The sequence below is a fragment of the Arachis ipaensis genome, chromosome B7 (genome assembly GCF_059453495.1).
Source record: "Arachis ipaensis isolate K30076 ecotype BB chromosome B7, ASM5945349v1, whole genome shotgun sequence".
Lineage (NCBI taxonomy): Eukaryota > Viridiplantae > Streptophyta > Magnoliopsida > Fabales > Fabaceae > Arachis > Arachis ipaensis.
Window position 1 is genome coordinate 130861451 of NC_142442.1, and position 16824 is coordinate 130878274.

Here is a 16824-nt window from a genome sequence, read left to right on the forward strand (position 1 = left end):
GTTAGAGAAGCTTACAACCTTGTTGGGAAGGTAGAATAGTTGAAGACAAAGGAAAATTTGAAAAACAGGACGTGTGCGTCTGCACAGGGGTGTGCGTGCGCACGCCCTGGAGAGTTTTAAAACGTGTGCGTACGCATAGGAGTGTGCGTACACACAGATGCCAAAATTTACAATGTCTGTTCACCCGCACCACATGTGCTAGCGCTCCCAACAGACTAGCTTTCCCAACGTGTGCGTGCACACAGATCTGTGCGTACGCACAGGTTGCATTTTCTCCTTGGTGTATGCGTGCACGAGCTGTGCTAGCGCCGCAAGCAGACTGCCTGCCTCTGCGTGTGCGTACGCACAGGTCTGTGTGTGTGCACAGATTGAAATTTTCACAGAGGTGTGTGTTCGCACACGGCTGTGCGTCCGCACATACCAGAAAACACAAAATTCTGCAGAATTTCAGATTTTTAACACCAACTTTGAATGATCATAACTTCCTTTACAAAATTTCAATTTTTGTAAACCTTATATCAATTTAAAGGGTTTTTAATGAACTTTACTTCTAAACAAATTTCAACTAATTTTGAAAACCGAGGCAAAAGTTATGACCAGACAAAGTTCACCAAAAATTAACTTTTACCCAAAATCACAATTTCCACAATTTCTTTGTAAACACAACCAATACCAAACCAAATCATTCCAAAACTCCATTTCTCATCAAAATCTGCCCTTAGTGTCATTCTATATCAAACTTACCACATTTTTCTTCATCTTTCATCATTCACAACCTCAACATGAATATATCACATTATAATCAATCCTCATTAATATTTTCCCATCTACACTACCAAATCATCTACATTAACATCACATACATCAACACAATTCGCTTCTCAACTTCACAGATCTTTCATACTTATCATATCATTATTAATCATCATAATCAAACTCAACAACCATCAATTCATAATCATTCAACATACAACAACATTCAACACTCATCAACCATTTTCAATCCAAACCTATCCTATGGGTCACTAGCCTAAGTGTCCATGAATATTATATACTACATAGAGAAAACCGAAACCATACCTTGGCCAATTCCCTATATGAACCAAAATTCCGATTTAGCACAATCAAGCTCCCAACCACAATCTAAGCTTTCAATTCCACTCTAATAAGCACCAATAAGTTCTAATAGCTCCCAAAGTCACAATAATCAAACTATATATGCATAAACCATCACAAATCAATCTAGGGTTCCATTTAAACATAAAAGCAAAAAGGGTTTTAATGTCTCTTTCCTTTTCCAATAGATTTGGATGTCAAGACTCAATGCTAAGCAAGGATTAGAGTGAACCTAAACATCCAAAATCACAAAAACCCATTTAACCCAAAACCCTAATAAAACCCGAAATTTTGGAGAGCATAACTGAGAAGATTTCGTGGTTACCTTACTAATTTCTTGGGTGGATTTTATAGAGCTCTTCACAAGAAACGCGTAGCCGCTGACGGCACGCAAATCGGAGCTCCGTAGCTCAAGATATTAGCTTGGAAAGATTGAAGTGAATAATGCCAAAGGGTTTCTCTTCTTCTCCTCCCAGCCGTGTGAGTGTGTTTATGTTAGTGTTATGGTTGGTTGGCTTCATTAAATGAACCTTATATATGTTGGGCTTAGGTCCAACTTGGGCCCGGTCCAACCCGTTAGCGTTTTTAGTCCGTTTGGCCTAACTTTGGGCCAAACCTTTAAAATTAATGCCCGGTTTTCGACTTCTAATATTTTTCTAAGGTTTTTTACTGTTTTATATTTTTCTCGCGCAGTACCGGGTATATTTGAACCGGTTCTACCGGTTCAACTGTCGGTTCATGGTTTTTCACGGTTTTTTGCAGAAAATATATTTTCTGACTCAGAAAAATCTAATGAGTCCAAAAATCATATTTAGATCCCCTAATTCTCACTCTAATTATTCGGAACCTAATTTGGGTAAATAAATTATCTAATTAGGCGGTTAATTAGTCGCGGTTCTTACACACCACCAAACTCAGTTATCTAGAAATCACTATCTGTATGAACCCGATGAACCTTTCAGGTATTCAAACTTAAGGTATTTTTAATCATTCCTTACTACTTCTTATTGCAACAATACTATGTTAACGCTCCCGCAAGCTTCCATTGCATCACTCTGATTTTCAGCCATCAAGCATCCAATTATCCATCCACGTCATGTTCTATTATCGGATAATAAAACCTAAGCTCACTTCTAAGTTTTCTTAGTCTAATCCCAAATAATGCTTAAGTTTATCCTAAGACTTCAATCGCAATTTAGGACCCTAGCGTATTTCTAGATTTAAATCACAAGCTCATTATAATCCTTAATCAAAATAATCATATCACCTAGGACCTCAACACAAATCATGGTACTTACTCAGGTTATCCATCCTTATCTACATTAGTTACAACCATGTCAAATCTTCATTCTTCAACAACCAATTTCACATATTTAACATCTCATAAAATATCCACTCTCAACATAACACCAACTTGCACCGACCTCTATCAACAAATAATTCACAATATATGCACATTATAATGCAATCCATCATCATCAAAATTAGAACTTGCTCATGTATCCCATAATCTCATAACCATTTAAACATAAACATACTCATCATATTTTATACACAGTCCCAATAACAACCAACTAATTATAGACATAAATAATTCCATTCATCATAACTAAAGTCGAATGCCAATGAATGTCAAATCCAATCAAATTCAAGTCTAAGTACTATAGGTTGAAAAGTTGGCGTATGCACATGCAAGTCAAAACTAACTCCACTACTACTCATCATCAACATACAAACATCATTCCCAAATCACATCCTAATTATCCAAAATCTATAACATCAATTTCCTAGCAATTAGTCGTCCTCCAATTCTTACACAATTGTTCAGTTTCACGAACTCTCATTCCAATTTAATTTCCAACTATACCAGTGCCATTTACAAGCCTCTTCTACTCTCAATAAGTCTAAGTCATCAATTGATAGTCTATTTGAAAATTATGTTTATCGCAATTCAGCCTTACGTTACAAACGAATACCATATGCCATTATTATGTCAAGCAGTTAAATGTTAATTATACTTATCAATTTTACAATTACCTCAATCTCATTGAGATCGGTCCTCTCCTTGATTTTTTCTGTATGGACAATCTCGGGAGATATGCCTTAGTTTTCCACAATGATAGCACAGTCCTAACTCGGTTCGGTGTGGCTGGTCCAGATGGTATCTCCTGCATCTTTGGCACTGCAAATTATCCGAAGTAGCCTTCGCTTGCTTTCCTTTACCATTACCCGTGCGGTTGTCATTTCTTCAGTAATTGTTCCAACCTTGGGAAGGCTGAGGTGGACAACTACTCCTTTTGAAGTCTAAGTTCCTCGATGCAAAACTCTTGTCTTAATCCCTTCCATGGGACTCCTGGTGATCACTCCTCACTATATCAGTTTTCCTGCAGTACTCTTCCACCACTCGACTCTTGTTAACTAACTTCGCAAAACTCTTAACCTCAAGAGGCGCCACAACTCGCATGATATCGTTCCTCAAACTATCTTGGTACTTCATACACTTTCACCCCTCATATCCTTCAGGAGCACCTTGACAAACGCTTGAGAAATGGCACAACTCTTAGAATTTGCTCGTATAAGTAGCAACTGACATTGATCCCTGCTTTAGTTGTAGTAGCTCCAATTTCTTAGCCTGTCTTGTAGAGTCCGAGAAGTATTTCTTGTAAAAATTTCCTCTAAACATCTCCCAGGTAATCGCCTCATCTCCATTCCCTTGCTGCAGCAGATGGTGAGCTCCTTGCCATCAATATTGCACTTCTACACTCAACTGATATGTAGCGAATTCTACCAACTGACTCTCAAGTACATGTTGTGCTTGCATTGCCCTTTCTATCGTCTAGAACCAATTGTAGGCTTCCGTCGGATTAGTTGAACCCTTGAACATTGAGGGATTGACCTTCAAAAAGGTTGTCAAAGTCATCGGACCTCCATCAGTTGCGTTTCCTCCAAGTCCGTTACCGTTTCCGTTCATCCTTTCCATAGATTGGTTTGTAGCCATAGTATTTGCGTGCATAGCCTTTACAAGAGTAGTCATAACAGCCAAGAGTACGGCTTGATTATCCCTCTGTGTGCCTTCCTCATTTTCTCTTCGTGTCCAGGTTCGACCGCATCCACGAGTCGTCATTCAGGTCCTGTTGACACCAAACAAACGATATTAAGGTGATCAGTCTCAATAATTCAAGTTAAGTGCTTCGAATCCTAAAAGTATACTCATGAACTTCATGCTAAACGTATCAGTTAGATATCTTAAATAATATAGGCATAGACTCAGAGTATGCATTGAAGCATAAGCAATCTATCCCTCAGGCTCATGAGGACGAACTACTCTGATACCATTATATAATACCTTAATATTCAAATATTTATGCTCGAGTCATAAGTCAATGATAGTAAGGTGATACGACTCTCAAGGTGGATTATAATACATATATATATATATATAAGTTGAAAGGAAATATTAAACGAGAAGTCTGAAAAGGAGTAAAATAAAATCGTGCATCAGAATGCTCACGTATCGATAAAACAGAAGATAAAGCGTGTCTTAAAACGAAGGTAGAGATTAGCAGTAATGAAGGATAAGATAAAGATAGGATATAAATATATAACATAAGTAAATAGCCACTAGTCGCGACTCACGAAGTTTAGGCCGACTAAGGTTAAAGGAGGAGTAAAAGCAGTTGACAATAGTATTTCCTATCTCTCCCAAGGATACATCATCGCCTCTGTAGGCAAGTTCCAAAATAAACATTTATATAAATCATTTTAAAAGTTTTTCAAAATAAAAAGTAGAGATTCTAAAAGTATAAAACAGAATCAAATAAACTTCGCCGTCGTCCAAAAGAATCCAACTCACTGCTGAGCACCAGAACCTGTATCTAAAAAATAGATAATATATATGGAATGAGAACCCCTGACCCATGGGTTTTCAGTATGGTAAAAGTGCCAAATAAATACAATGCACTATAATTAGAACTCACTAAGCATCATAATCCCCCTTTCATCAATTATTCACCCTAGGTTCTCACTAATCCTATGTCTTATTCAACCTCTCATCTTTTTCATCTTTCCAAACTTTTCAACTTCCAATTCATTGCAGAACCATGACCATAACCAGCACTAGCTAATTTGACTCAGTGATTATATATCAATACCTCACATCTTCACTTGGAGCAAGTGAAATTACTTCACTACATCTACTTAGGGAACTCAAATAATCTCATTCAGTATTTATCATTATTAATCAATCATCTCATCAGTTTATTTCAACAAGGACTGCCCTCAGAGTCAACCGACACCAGCATGAGGGACCTCTCAATTGTACAAGCACAAACAATACAAATAAGTAGTACACAAGTAAGGCAATTAAGATAAGTAACATTTAGTCATATAATATATTCAATTAGGCAAACTAATACAATTAGGCAAATCCAAACATATGCAAATGATGTATGCCTACTTTATGACCAATGAGCTCATCTGTCGGTTATACAGCCAATCCAACACACTCGATAGCTAATCCAGAAATCGTCTCTCAACACGAAGGGAATCCTCAACCTTCAAGGAGGGAATCCTCAACCTAACTTATTCACACCACAGCCAGGAATCGAATCGAAGGGAATCCTCAACCTTCTCTATTCAATTCTCTGATGTAGCAAGAGAGGAAATTCTTAACCTCATCTTGTGCATTACAGCAAGAGAGAGAATCCTCTATCTCAGCTTGTCTACCAGTGGGCGGGATCCAACCTCCATCCTCACCATTTCAATTCGAAAATCATTTTCAATTTAACACAAGCAAACATACCCGCTATCCGAATTAATCATTACAGAATTAAATCGAAGGGAATCCTCGACCTCAAGCTCATCTACCAAAATAAGAGAGGAAATCTTCGACCTCAACTTGTTTATCACAGCAAGTGAGAGAATTCTCAATATCAACTTGTGTAACACCCTACCACACAGAATCTTATGCTTAAGGCATAAGACAGAGGTGGTGAGGTATTACGACCTCTAAAAATACAAAATTATATATAATATAGTTCGAAAAAGATTTGTAACTAGGAGTATTTGAAGAAAAGTTAAAGCAAAAGCGGTAAAACGAAAAGCACAAATACTCACGAAGCGAGAACGTAAGCGAAACAAGATAGAGCGAGCTAACATGGATATAAACAAAAGAGAGTTCCAAGGTACAAATATCAAAGCTCAAGACTCGGCTCGCAAAGATAAACCGGCCAGAGCACATAAGTGTATATATATATATATAAGAGAACCCAAAAGAACCCAAAAGATAAAGTTTACAAAACATGTTTCTCCAAAATAACCTCTAAAAGAAAGCTAATACAGCATATACATAAGTAGTGGAGATAATAAGTATTTACATATATACATATAACCAAAATAAGTCCCAAAAGACATAGAGATCTTCGCTATCAGAAGCTTCCAGCATGGCTCAGCGAAGTGTCTCACGTCCTGCATCTGAAAACCACAAAATACGTATGGGGTGTGAACCAGAGGTTCTCAGCATGGTAACAATGCTCACATATCTAATATATAATGTTCTGGGAAAGCCAAAGGCAATCCTAGAACCTCCGACATATAATTAAATCTTATAAACATAACTAAACCATTAAAATAAGATAGACAACTAGCTAAGGGTCTTCCGTCTATCTAATACTCCCATTTCCAACTCCTCCAAACCTCCCAACTGCCACCGGAATAAAATATTACAAACACAATTATTGCATGCAAGGAAATAACAGGAAGCATATACAGCAGATAAACAGGTAGCAAATAGTTTATGCAAGCAGTTAGGTAATCCAAATAAGGCATATGGTGCACGAAATTGTGATCCCTGGGCGAAATTGTTACTCGAACAATCCCCGGCAACGGCGCCAACTTGGTGCACGTTATTAATTTTAAATTCTTTTGTCATTCACAACTTCGATACAACTAACCAGCAAGTGCACTGGGTCGTCCAAGTAATAAAACCTTACGTGAGTAAGGGTTGATCTCACGGAGATTGTTGGTATAAAGCAAGCTATGGTCATCTTGTAAATCTCAGTCAGGCGGATATCAAATGGTTATGGAGTTTTCGAATAATAATAATAAATAAACAGAAACTAAAGATAAAGATACTTATGTATATCATTGGTGAGAATTTCAGATAAGCGTATAGAGATGCTTTCGTTCCTCTGATCTCTGCTTTCCTGCTGTCTTCATCCAATCAGCCTTACTCCTTTCCATGGCAAGCTTTATGTAAGGGCATCACCGTTGTCAATGGCTACATCCCATCCTCTCTGTGAAAAAGGTCCAAATGCTCTGTCACGGCACGACTAATCATCTGGAGGTTCTCGATCATACTGGAATAGGATTCACCCTCCTTTTGCGTCTGTCACTACACCCAGCACTCGCGAGTTTGAAGTTCGTCACAGCCATCCCTTCCCAGATCCTACTTGGAATACCACAGACAAGGTTTAGACTTTCCGGATCTCAGGAATGGCCATCCATGGGTTCTAACTTATACCACGAAGATACTAATAACTCGGACTCGGTCCCCTGTATTAGATATCTAAGAGATATTCATTCAAACTTGTTTGCATGTAGAACAGAAGTGTTTGTCAGGCACGCGTTCATAAGTGAGAATGATGATGAGCGTCACATAATCATCACATTCATCATGTTCTTGGGTGCGAATGGATATCTTAGAAGCGAAATAAGTTGAATTGAATAGAAAAACAGTAGTACTTTGCATTAATCTTTGAGGAACAGCAGAGCTCCACACCTTAATCTATGGAGTGCAGAAACTCTACCGTTGAAAATACATAAGTGATGGTCCAGGCATGGCCGAATGGCCAACCCCCTATACGTGATCAATATGATCCAAAGATGAACTAAAAATCATAAGATGATCCGAAGATGTAAATACAATAGTAAAAAGTCCTATTTATACTAAACTAGTTACTAGGGTTTACAGAAGTAAGTAATTGATGCATAAATCCACTTCCGGGGCCCACTTGGTGTGTGCTTGGGCTGAACTTAAAGTTTACACGTGCAGAGGCTTCTTTTGGAGTTGAACGCCAAGTTGTAACGTGTTTTTGGCGTTCAACTCTGGTTCGTGACGTGTTTTTGGCGTTTAACTCCAAACTACAGCGTAGAACTGGAATTCAACGCCCTTTTGCGTCGTCTAAACTCAGGAAAAGTATGGATTATTATATATTAATGGAAAGCTCTGAATGTCTACTTTCCAACGCAATTGGAAGCGCGCCATTTGGAGTTCTGTAGCTCTAGAAAATCCACTTTGAGTGCAGGGAGGTCGGAATCCAACAGCATCAGCAGTCCTTCTTCAACCTCTGAATTTGATTTTTGCTCAAGTCTCTCAATTTCAGCCAAAAAATACCTGAAATCACAAAAAAATACACAAACTAATAGTAAAGTCCAGAAATGTGAATTTAACATAAAAACTAATAAAAACATCCCTAAAAGTAACTAGATCCTACTAAAAACATACTAAAAACAATGCCAAAAAGCGTATAAATTATCCGCTCATCACAACACCAAACTTAAATTGTTGCTTGTCCCCAAGCAACTGAAAATAAAATAGGATAAAAAGAAGAGAATATACTATAAATTTCAAACTATCAATGAAACATAGCTCCAATCAGATGAGCGGGACTTGTAGCTTTTTGTCTCTTGAATAGTTTTGGCATCTCACTTTATCCATTGAAGTTCAGAATGATTGGCATCTATAGGAACTCAGAGTTCAGATAGTGTTAGTGATTCTCCTAGTTCAGTATATTGATTCTTGAACACATCTACTTTATGAGTCTTGGCCGTGGCCCTAAGCACTTTATTTTCCAGTATTACCACCGGATACATAAATGCCACAGACACATAATTGGGTGATCCTTTTCAGATTGTGACTCAGCTTTGCTAAAGTCCCCAATTAGAGGTGTCCAAGGTTCTTAAGCACACTCTTCTTTTGCTTTGGACCTTGATTTTAACCGCTCAGTCTCAAGTTTTCATTTGACACCTTCACGCCACAAGCACATGGTTAGGGACAGCTTGGTTTGGCCGTTTAGGCCAGGATTTTATTCCTTTAGGCCCTCCTATCCACTGATGCTCAAAGCCTTGGGATCCTTTTTATTTACCCTTCCCTTTTGGTTTTAAGGGTTATTGGCTTTTTGCTCTTGCCTTTTGGTTTTAAGAGCTTTTGGCTTTTTCTGCTTGCTTTTTCTTTTTTTTTCTTTTTTTTTTCGCTAGTTTTTTTTTTTGCAAGTTTTTTTATTCACTGCTTTTTCTTGCTTCAAGAATCATTTTTATGATTTTTCAGATTATCAAATAACATGTCTCCTTGTCATCATTCTTTCAAGAGCCAACATATTTAACATTCATGAACAACAACTTCAAAAGACATATGCACTGTTCAAGCATTCATTCAGAAAACAAAAAGTATTATCACCACATCAAAATAATTAAACTAGTTCAAGGATAAATTCAAAACTCATGTACTTCTTGTTCTTTTGAATTTAAAATATTTTTCATTTAAGAGAGGTGATGGATTCATATTCACTACTTTAAGGCATAGACACTTAAATACTAATGATCATGTAATAAGACACAAACATAAATAAACATAAAGCTCAAAAATCGAAAAAAACAGTACATTTAAGAACAAGGAATGAGTCCACCTTAGTGATGGTGGCGTTTTCTTCTTGAGGAACCGATGATGTCCTTGAGCTCTTCTACGTCTCTTCCTTGTCTTTATTGCTCCTCCCTCATTGCTCTTTGATCTTCTCTAATTTCATGAAGGATGATGGAGTGTTCTTGATGTTCCATCCTTAATTGTCCCATGTTGGAACTTAATTCTCCTAGGGAGGTGTTGATTTGCTCCCAAAAATTCTGTGGAGGAAAGTGCATCCCTTGAGGTATCTCAGAGATTTCTTGATGGTGAGCTTCCTCATGCGTTTCTTGAGCTCCATGAGTGGGCTCTCTTGTTTGCTCCATCCTTTTCTTAGTGATGGGCTTCTCTTCCTCAATGGGAATGTCTCCTTTTATGGAAGCTCCAGCTGAGTAACATAGATGGCAAATAAGGTGAGAAAAAGCTAACCTTGCCATAGTGGAGGACTTGTCAGCTACCTTGTAGAGTTCTTGAGGTATAATCTCATGAATCTCCACTTCCTCCCCAATCATGATGCTATGGATCATGATAGCCCGGTCTATAGTAACTTCAGACCGGTTGCTAGTGGGGATGATTGAGCGTTGAATGAACTCCAACCATCCTCTAGCTACAGGCTTAAGGTCCAATCTTCTTAGTTGAACCGGTTTGCCTTTTGAGTCAATCTTCCATTGAGCTCCTTCCACACATATGTCCATGAGGACTTGGTCCAACCTTTGATCAAAGTTGACTCTTCTTGTGTAGGGGCGTGCGTTCTCCTCCATCATTGTCAAGTTGAACGCCAACCTCACATTTTCCGGACTGAAATCTAAGTAGTTCCCCCGAACCATGGTAAGATAATTCTTTGGGTTCAGGTTCTTACTTTGATCATGGTTCCTGGTGATCCATGCATTAGCATAGAACTCTTGAACCATTAGAATTCCGACTTGTTGGATGGGGTTTGTTAGAACTTCCCAACCTCTTCTTTGGATTTCTTGTCGGATTTCCGGATACTCATTTCTCTTGAGTTTGAAAGGGACCTCGGGGATCACCTTCTTCTTGGCCACAACATCATAGAAGTGGTCTTGATGGGCTTTGGAGATGAATCTTTCCATCTCCCATGACTCGGAGGTGGAAGCTTTTGTCTTACCTTTCCCTTTTCTAGAGGATTCTCCGGTCTTAGGTGCCATCAATGGTAATAGAAAAACAAAAAGCTTATGCTTTTACCACACCAAACTTAGAATATTGCTCGTCCTCGAGCAAGAGAAGAAAGAAGAGATGAAGAAGAAGAAGAAATGGAGAAGAGGGAAGAGTATGAGTAGAGGTAGGTGGGGATCCTGTGGGGTCCATAGATGCTGAGATGATCCTGTGGGGTCTACAGATCCTGAGGTGTCAAGGATTTACATCCCTGCACCAATTAGGCATGTAAAATACCTTTGCATGCAATTCTGGCATTTAAATGCTGAATTGATACTTGTTCTGGGCGTTCAGTGCCCAGATGCAGAATGTTTCTGGCGTTGAACGCCAGTTCTATGCTTGTTTCTGGCGTTCAGCGCCAGCTTTCCTCAGTGTGCATTCCTGGTGTCTGAACGCCAGGATGCTGCTTGTTTCTGGCGTTCAACGCCAGATGCTCCTTACTGGCGTTTAAACGCCAGTAAGCCCTTCCTCCAGGGTGTGATTTTTCTTCTGCTATTTTTGATTCTGTTTTTAATTTTTTGATTTATTTTGTGACTCCACATGATCATGAACCTAATAAAACATGAAAGAACAATAAGAATGAAAATAAAATTAGATAAATAAAAATTGGGTTGCCTCCCAACAAGCGCTTCTTTAATGTCAATAGCTTGACAGTGGGCTCTCATGGAGCCTCACAGATGTTCAGAGCATTGTTGAGACTCTCCAACACCAAACTTAGAGTTTGGATATGGGAGTTCAACACCAAACTTAGAGTTTGGTTGTGGCCTCCCAACACCAAACTTAGAGTTTGATTGTGGGGGCTTTGTATGACTCTGTTTTGAGAGAAGCTTACTGTGCCTCTTTTCTATGTTTACAGAAGGATGACCTTGAGTTTTAAACATAAGGGAGTCCTCATTCAATTGAAGGACTAGTTCACCTCTGTCAACATCAATCACAGCTCTTGCTGTGGCTAGGAAGGGTCTTCCAAGGATGATGGATTCATCCTCATCCTTCCCAGTATCTAGGATTATGAAATCAGCAGGGATGTAAAGGCCTTCAACCTTTACTAACATGTCCTCTACTTGTCCATAAGCCTATTTTCTGGAATTGTCTGCCATCTCTAATGAGATTTTAGCAGCTTGCACCTCAAAGATTCCAAGTTTCTCCATTACAGAGAGCGGCATGAGGTTTATCCCTGACCCAAGGTCACATAGAGACTTCTCAAAGGTCATGGTGCCTATGGTACAAGGTATTAGGAACTTTCCAGGATCCTGTTTCTTTTGAGGCAATCTCAGTTGATCCAATGCATTTAGTTCATTGGTGAACAGGGGAGGTTCATCTCCCCAAGTCTCATTACCAAATAAATTGGCATTCAGCTTCATGATTGCACTAAGGAACTTGGCAACTTGCTCTTCAGTAACATCCTCATTCTCTTCAGAAGAGGAATACTCATCAGAGCTCATGAAGGGTGTAAGGAGGTTTAATGGAATCTCTATGGTCTCTAGATGAGTCTCAGATTCCTTTGGTTCCTCAGAGAGAAACTCCTTATTGATCACTGGACGTCCCAGGAGGTCTTCCTCCTTGGGATTCACGTCCTCCCCTTCCTCCTTGAATTCGGCCATGATGGTTATATCAATGGCCTTGCACTCTCTCTTTGGATTCTCTTCTGTATTGCTTGGGAGAGTACTAGGAGGGGTTTCAGTGATCTTCTTACTCAGCTGGCCTACTTGTGCTTCCAAATTTCTAATGGATGACCTTGTTTCATTCATGAAACTCAGAGTGGTCTTAGATAGATCAGAGACTAAATTTGCTAAGCTAGATGGATTCTGCTCAGAATTCTCTGTCTGTTGCTGAGTGGATGATGGAAAAGATTTGCTATTGTTAAACCTGTTTTTTCCACCATTATTAAAGTCTTGTTGAGGCTTTTGTTGATCCTTCCATGAGAAATTTGGGTGATTTCTCCATGAGGGATTATAGGTGTTTCCATAAGGTTCACCCAGATAATTTACCTCTGCTATTGCAGGGTTCTCAGGGTCATAAGCTTCTTCTTCAGAAGATGCCTCTTGAGTACTGTTGGATGCAGCTTGCATTCCATTCAGACTCTGAAAAATCATATTGACCTGTTGAGTCAATATTTTATTCTGAGCCAATATGGCATTCAGATTTTTAAATTGAAAATTTGATTTGACTCATAAGAAATAACTAGATTTTAAAATTTTTTGAAAGAGTCAATCCAAATTTTTGAAATTTATGAGTGAAAAAGGGAAATAATTTTTTTTATTTTTAAATTTTTAATGAAGAAAGAGAAAAACATGAAAAAGACTCAATGTATGAAAAGTTTGGATCAAAACAATGAATGCATGCAAGAATGCTATGAATGTCAAGATGAACACCAAGAACACTTTGAAGATCATGATGAACATCAAGAATATATTTTTGAAAAATTTTTAATGCAAATAAACATGCAAGACACCAAACTTAAAAATTTTTCATGTATAGACACTATGAATGCAAGAATGCATATGAAAAACAAGAAAAGACACAAAACATGAAAATGTAAAGATCAAACAAGAAGATTTACCAAGAACAACTTGAAGATCATGAAGAACACTATGAATGCATGAATTTTTCGAAAATTTTATGCAAACTTTAAAACATGAAATTGACACCAAACTTAATATTGACTCAAGACTCAAACAAGAAACACAAAAATATTTTTGATTTTTATGATTTTCTAATTTTTTTGGAATTTTTGAAAATTATATGAAAAAGAAAAATAAGGATTCCAAAATTTTTAATATGAATTCCAGGAATCTTGCACTCTTAGTCTAAAGCTTCAGTCCAGGAATTAGACATGGCTCACTAGCCAGCCAAGCTTTCAGTGAAAGTTCCGGTCCAAAACACTAGACATGGCCAATGGCCAGCCAAGCTTCAGAATACAAATTAATCATACAACAGCAATTTTTATTGGCAACAACTAGCTTGCTCTTGTGATGATGGTTTGGAAGCCTCAGTCCAAATGAATTTAGACATGGCTTTACAGCCAGCTTACAGCCAGCCAGGCTTCAACATGCTTCATGAAACGCTAGAATTAATTCTTAAAAATTCTGAAGAACATAAAAAATAATAAATTTTTTTTCGAAATTAATAATAATAAAAACAAAAAGTTTAAAATTAAAGTAAAATTACCTAATCTGGGCAACAAGATGAACCGTCAGTTGTCCAAACTCAAACAATCCCCGGCAACGGCGCCAAAAACTTGGTGCACGAAATTGTGATCCCTGGGTGAAATTGTTACTCGAACAATCCCCGGTAATGGCACCAACTTGGTGCACGTTATTAATTTTAAATTCTTTTGTCATTCACAACTTCGATACAACTAACCAGCAAGTGCACTGGGTCGTCCAAGTAATAAAACCTTACGTGAGTAAGGGTCGATCCCACGGAGATTATTGGTATGAAGCAAGCTATGGTCATCTTGTAAATCTCAGTCAGGCGGATATCAAATGGTTATGGAGTTTTCGAATAATAATAATAAATAAACAGAAACTAAAGATAAAGATACTTATGTATATCATTGGTGAGAATTTCAGATAAGCGTATAGAGATACTTTCGTTCCTCTGATCTCTGCTTTCCTGCTGTCTTCATCCAATCAGTCTTACTCCTTTCCATGGCAAGCTTTATGTAAGGGCATCACCGTTGTCAATGGCTACATCCCATCCTCTCTGTGAAAAAGGTCCAAATGCTCTGTCACAGCACGGCTAATCATCTGGAGGTTCTCGATCATACTGGAATAGGATTCACCCTCCTTTTGCGTCTGTCACTACGCCCAGCACTCGCGAGTTTGAAGTTCGTCACAGCCATCCCTTCCCAGATCCTACTCGGAATACCACAGACAAGGTTTAGACTTTCCGGATCTCAGGAATGGCCATCCATGGGTTCTAACTTATACCACGAAGATACTAATAACTCGGACTCGGTCCCCTGTATTAGATATATAAGAGATATTCATTCTAGCTTGTTTGCATGTAGAACGTAAGTGTTTGTCAGGCACGCGTTCATAAGTGAGAATGATGATGAGCGTCACATAATCATCACATTCATCATGTTCTTGGGTGTGAATGGATATCTTAGAAGCGGAATAAGTTGAATTGAATAGAAAAACAGTAGTACTTTGCAATAATCTTTGAGGAACAGCAGAGCTCCACACCTTAATCTATGGAGTGTAGAAACTCTACCGTTGAAAATACATAAGTGATGGTCCAGGCATGGCCGAATGGCCAGCCCCCTATACGTGATCAATATGATCCAAAGATGAACTAAAAATCATAAGATGATCCGAAGATGTAAATACAATAGTAAAAAGTCCTATTTATACTAAACTAGTTACTAGGGTTTACAGAAGTAAGTAATTGATGCATAAATCCACTTTCGGGGCCCACTTGGTGTGTGCTTGGGCTGAGCTTGAAGTTTACACGTGCAGAGGCTTCTTTTGGAGTTTAACGCCAAGTTGTAACGTGTTTTTGGCGTTCAACTCTGGTTCGTGACGTGTTTCTGGCGTTTAACTCCAGACTGCAGCGTAGAACTGGCGTTCAACGCCCTTTTGCATCGTCTAAACTCGGGCAAAGTATGGACTATTATATATTGCTGGAAACCCTGGATGTCTACTTTCCAACGCAATTGGAAGCGCACCATTTGGAGTTCTGTAGCTCCAGAAAATCAACTTTGATTGCAGGGATGTCAGAATCCAACAACATCAGCAGTCCTTCTTCAACCTCTGAATCTGATTTTTGCTCAAGTCCCTCAATTTCAGCCAGAAAATACCTGAAATCACAGAAAAACACACAAACTCATAATAAAGTCCAGAAATGTGAATTTAACATAAAAACTAATAAAAACATCCCTAAAAGTAACTAGATCCTACTAAAAACATACTAAAAACAATGCCAAAAAGCGTATAAATTATCCGCTCATCAGCATACCAAACAAACACATAGATGCATCTGATGCATGCCTGTCCTATGGCTGATGAGTCTCATCTGTAAGTTATAAAGCTAACCCAACAAGTCTTGGTAGCTAACCATCGGACCATCCCTCTATCGTGCATCCCCAACTCAAGTAATTCTCAATCATAAACACATAACACACACTGGTGTTATTCCACGGGGGCAAGCTCATCCAGAACTTTCACAGTGTCTGGCCACACTTACGACGTAAGGTCAGCAGAGTATCAAGTCTTAACCTGGAGGACGTGGTGGCTAGCCACTATTTTCACCAAGAAAAACTCGTATCTCGGATATTTGGAAGTGTAACAATCACATTATCAAATCAATAATTATACATATTTATGTTCAACCATAATTCAATATTAATACAGCCATCCAGCTCATAACATAATCCATAACCAGCCATAATGCATTATCAAATACTGTCATCCAGCTCATAACATAAACATCACTTCCGCCATCATCATCAACAACTCATATAATCATCATTAGTCATGATTCATCACTAATTCACCCTTACTTCATCAATAATTTACCTTCCTCATAGCCCTTACTATACTTCATTACCCAAAATCTACCTACCAGGCTTTAAACAAGAGAAAATAAGGGTTTGAAAGCTAGAGGAATGCCTTAGAAATCAAAACTTGAAGTTTGGAAAAATAGGGGCTCGCGTATGCGATCCCTGCTCGCGTACGCAAGGAATGCAACCAGTAATGCATGCTCGCGTCGCATGTAACCTTTCGCATACATGACCTTTAAAATTTTGACTTCTCGCGTACACGAGCTCCTCAACCCGTAAATACTGCTCACGTCGCACGTTATGTGGTCGTGTATGCAACCAAGAAAACGAGATGTTCACGTACGCGATACACATC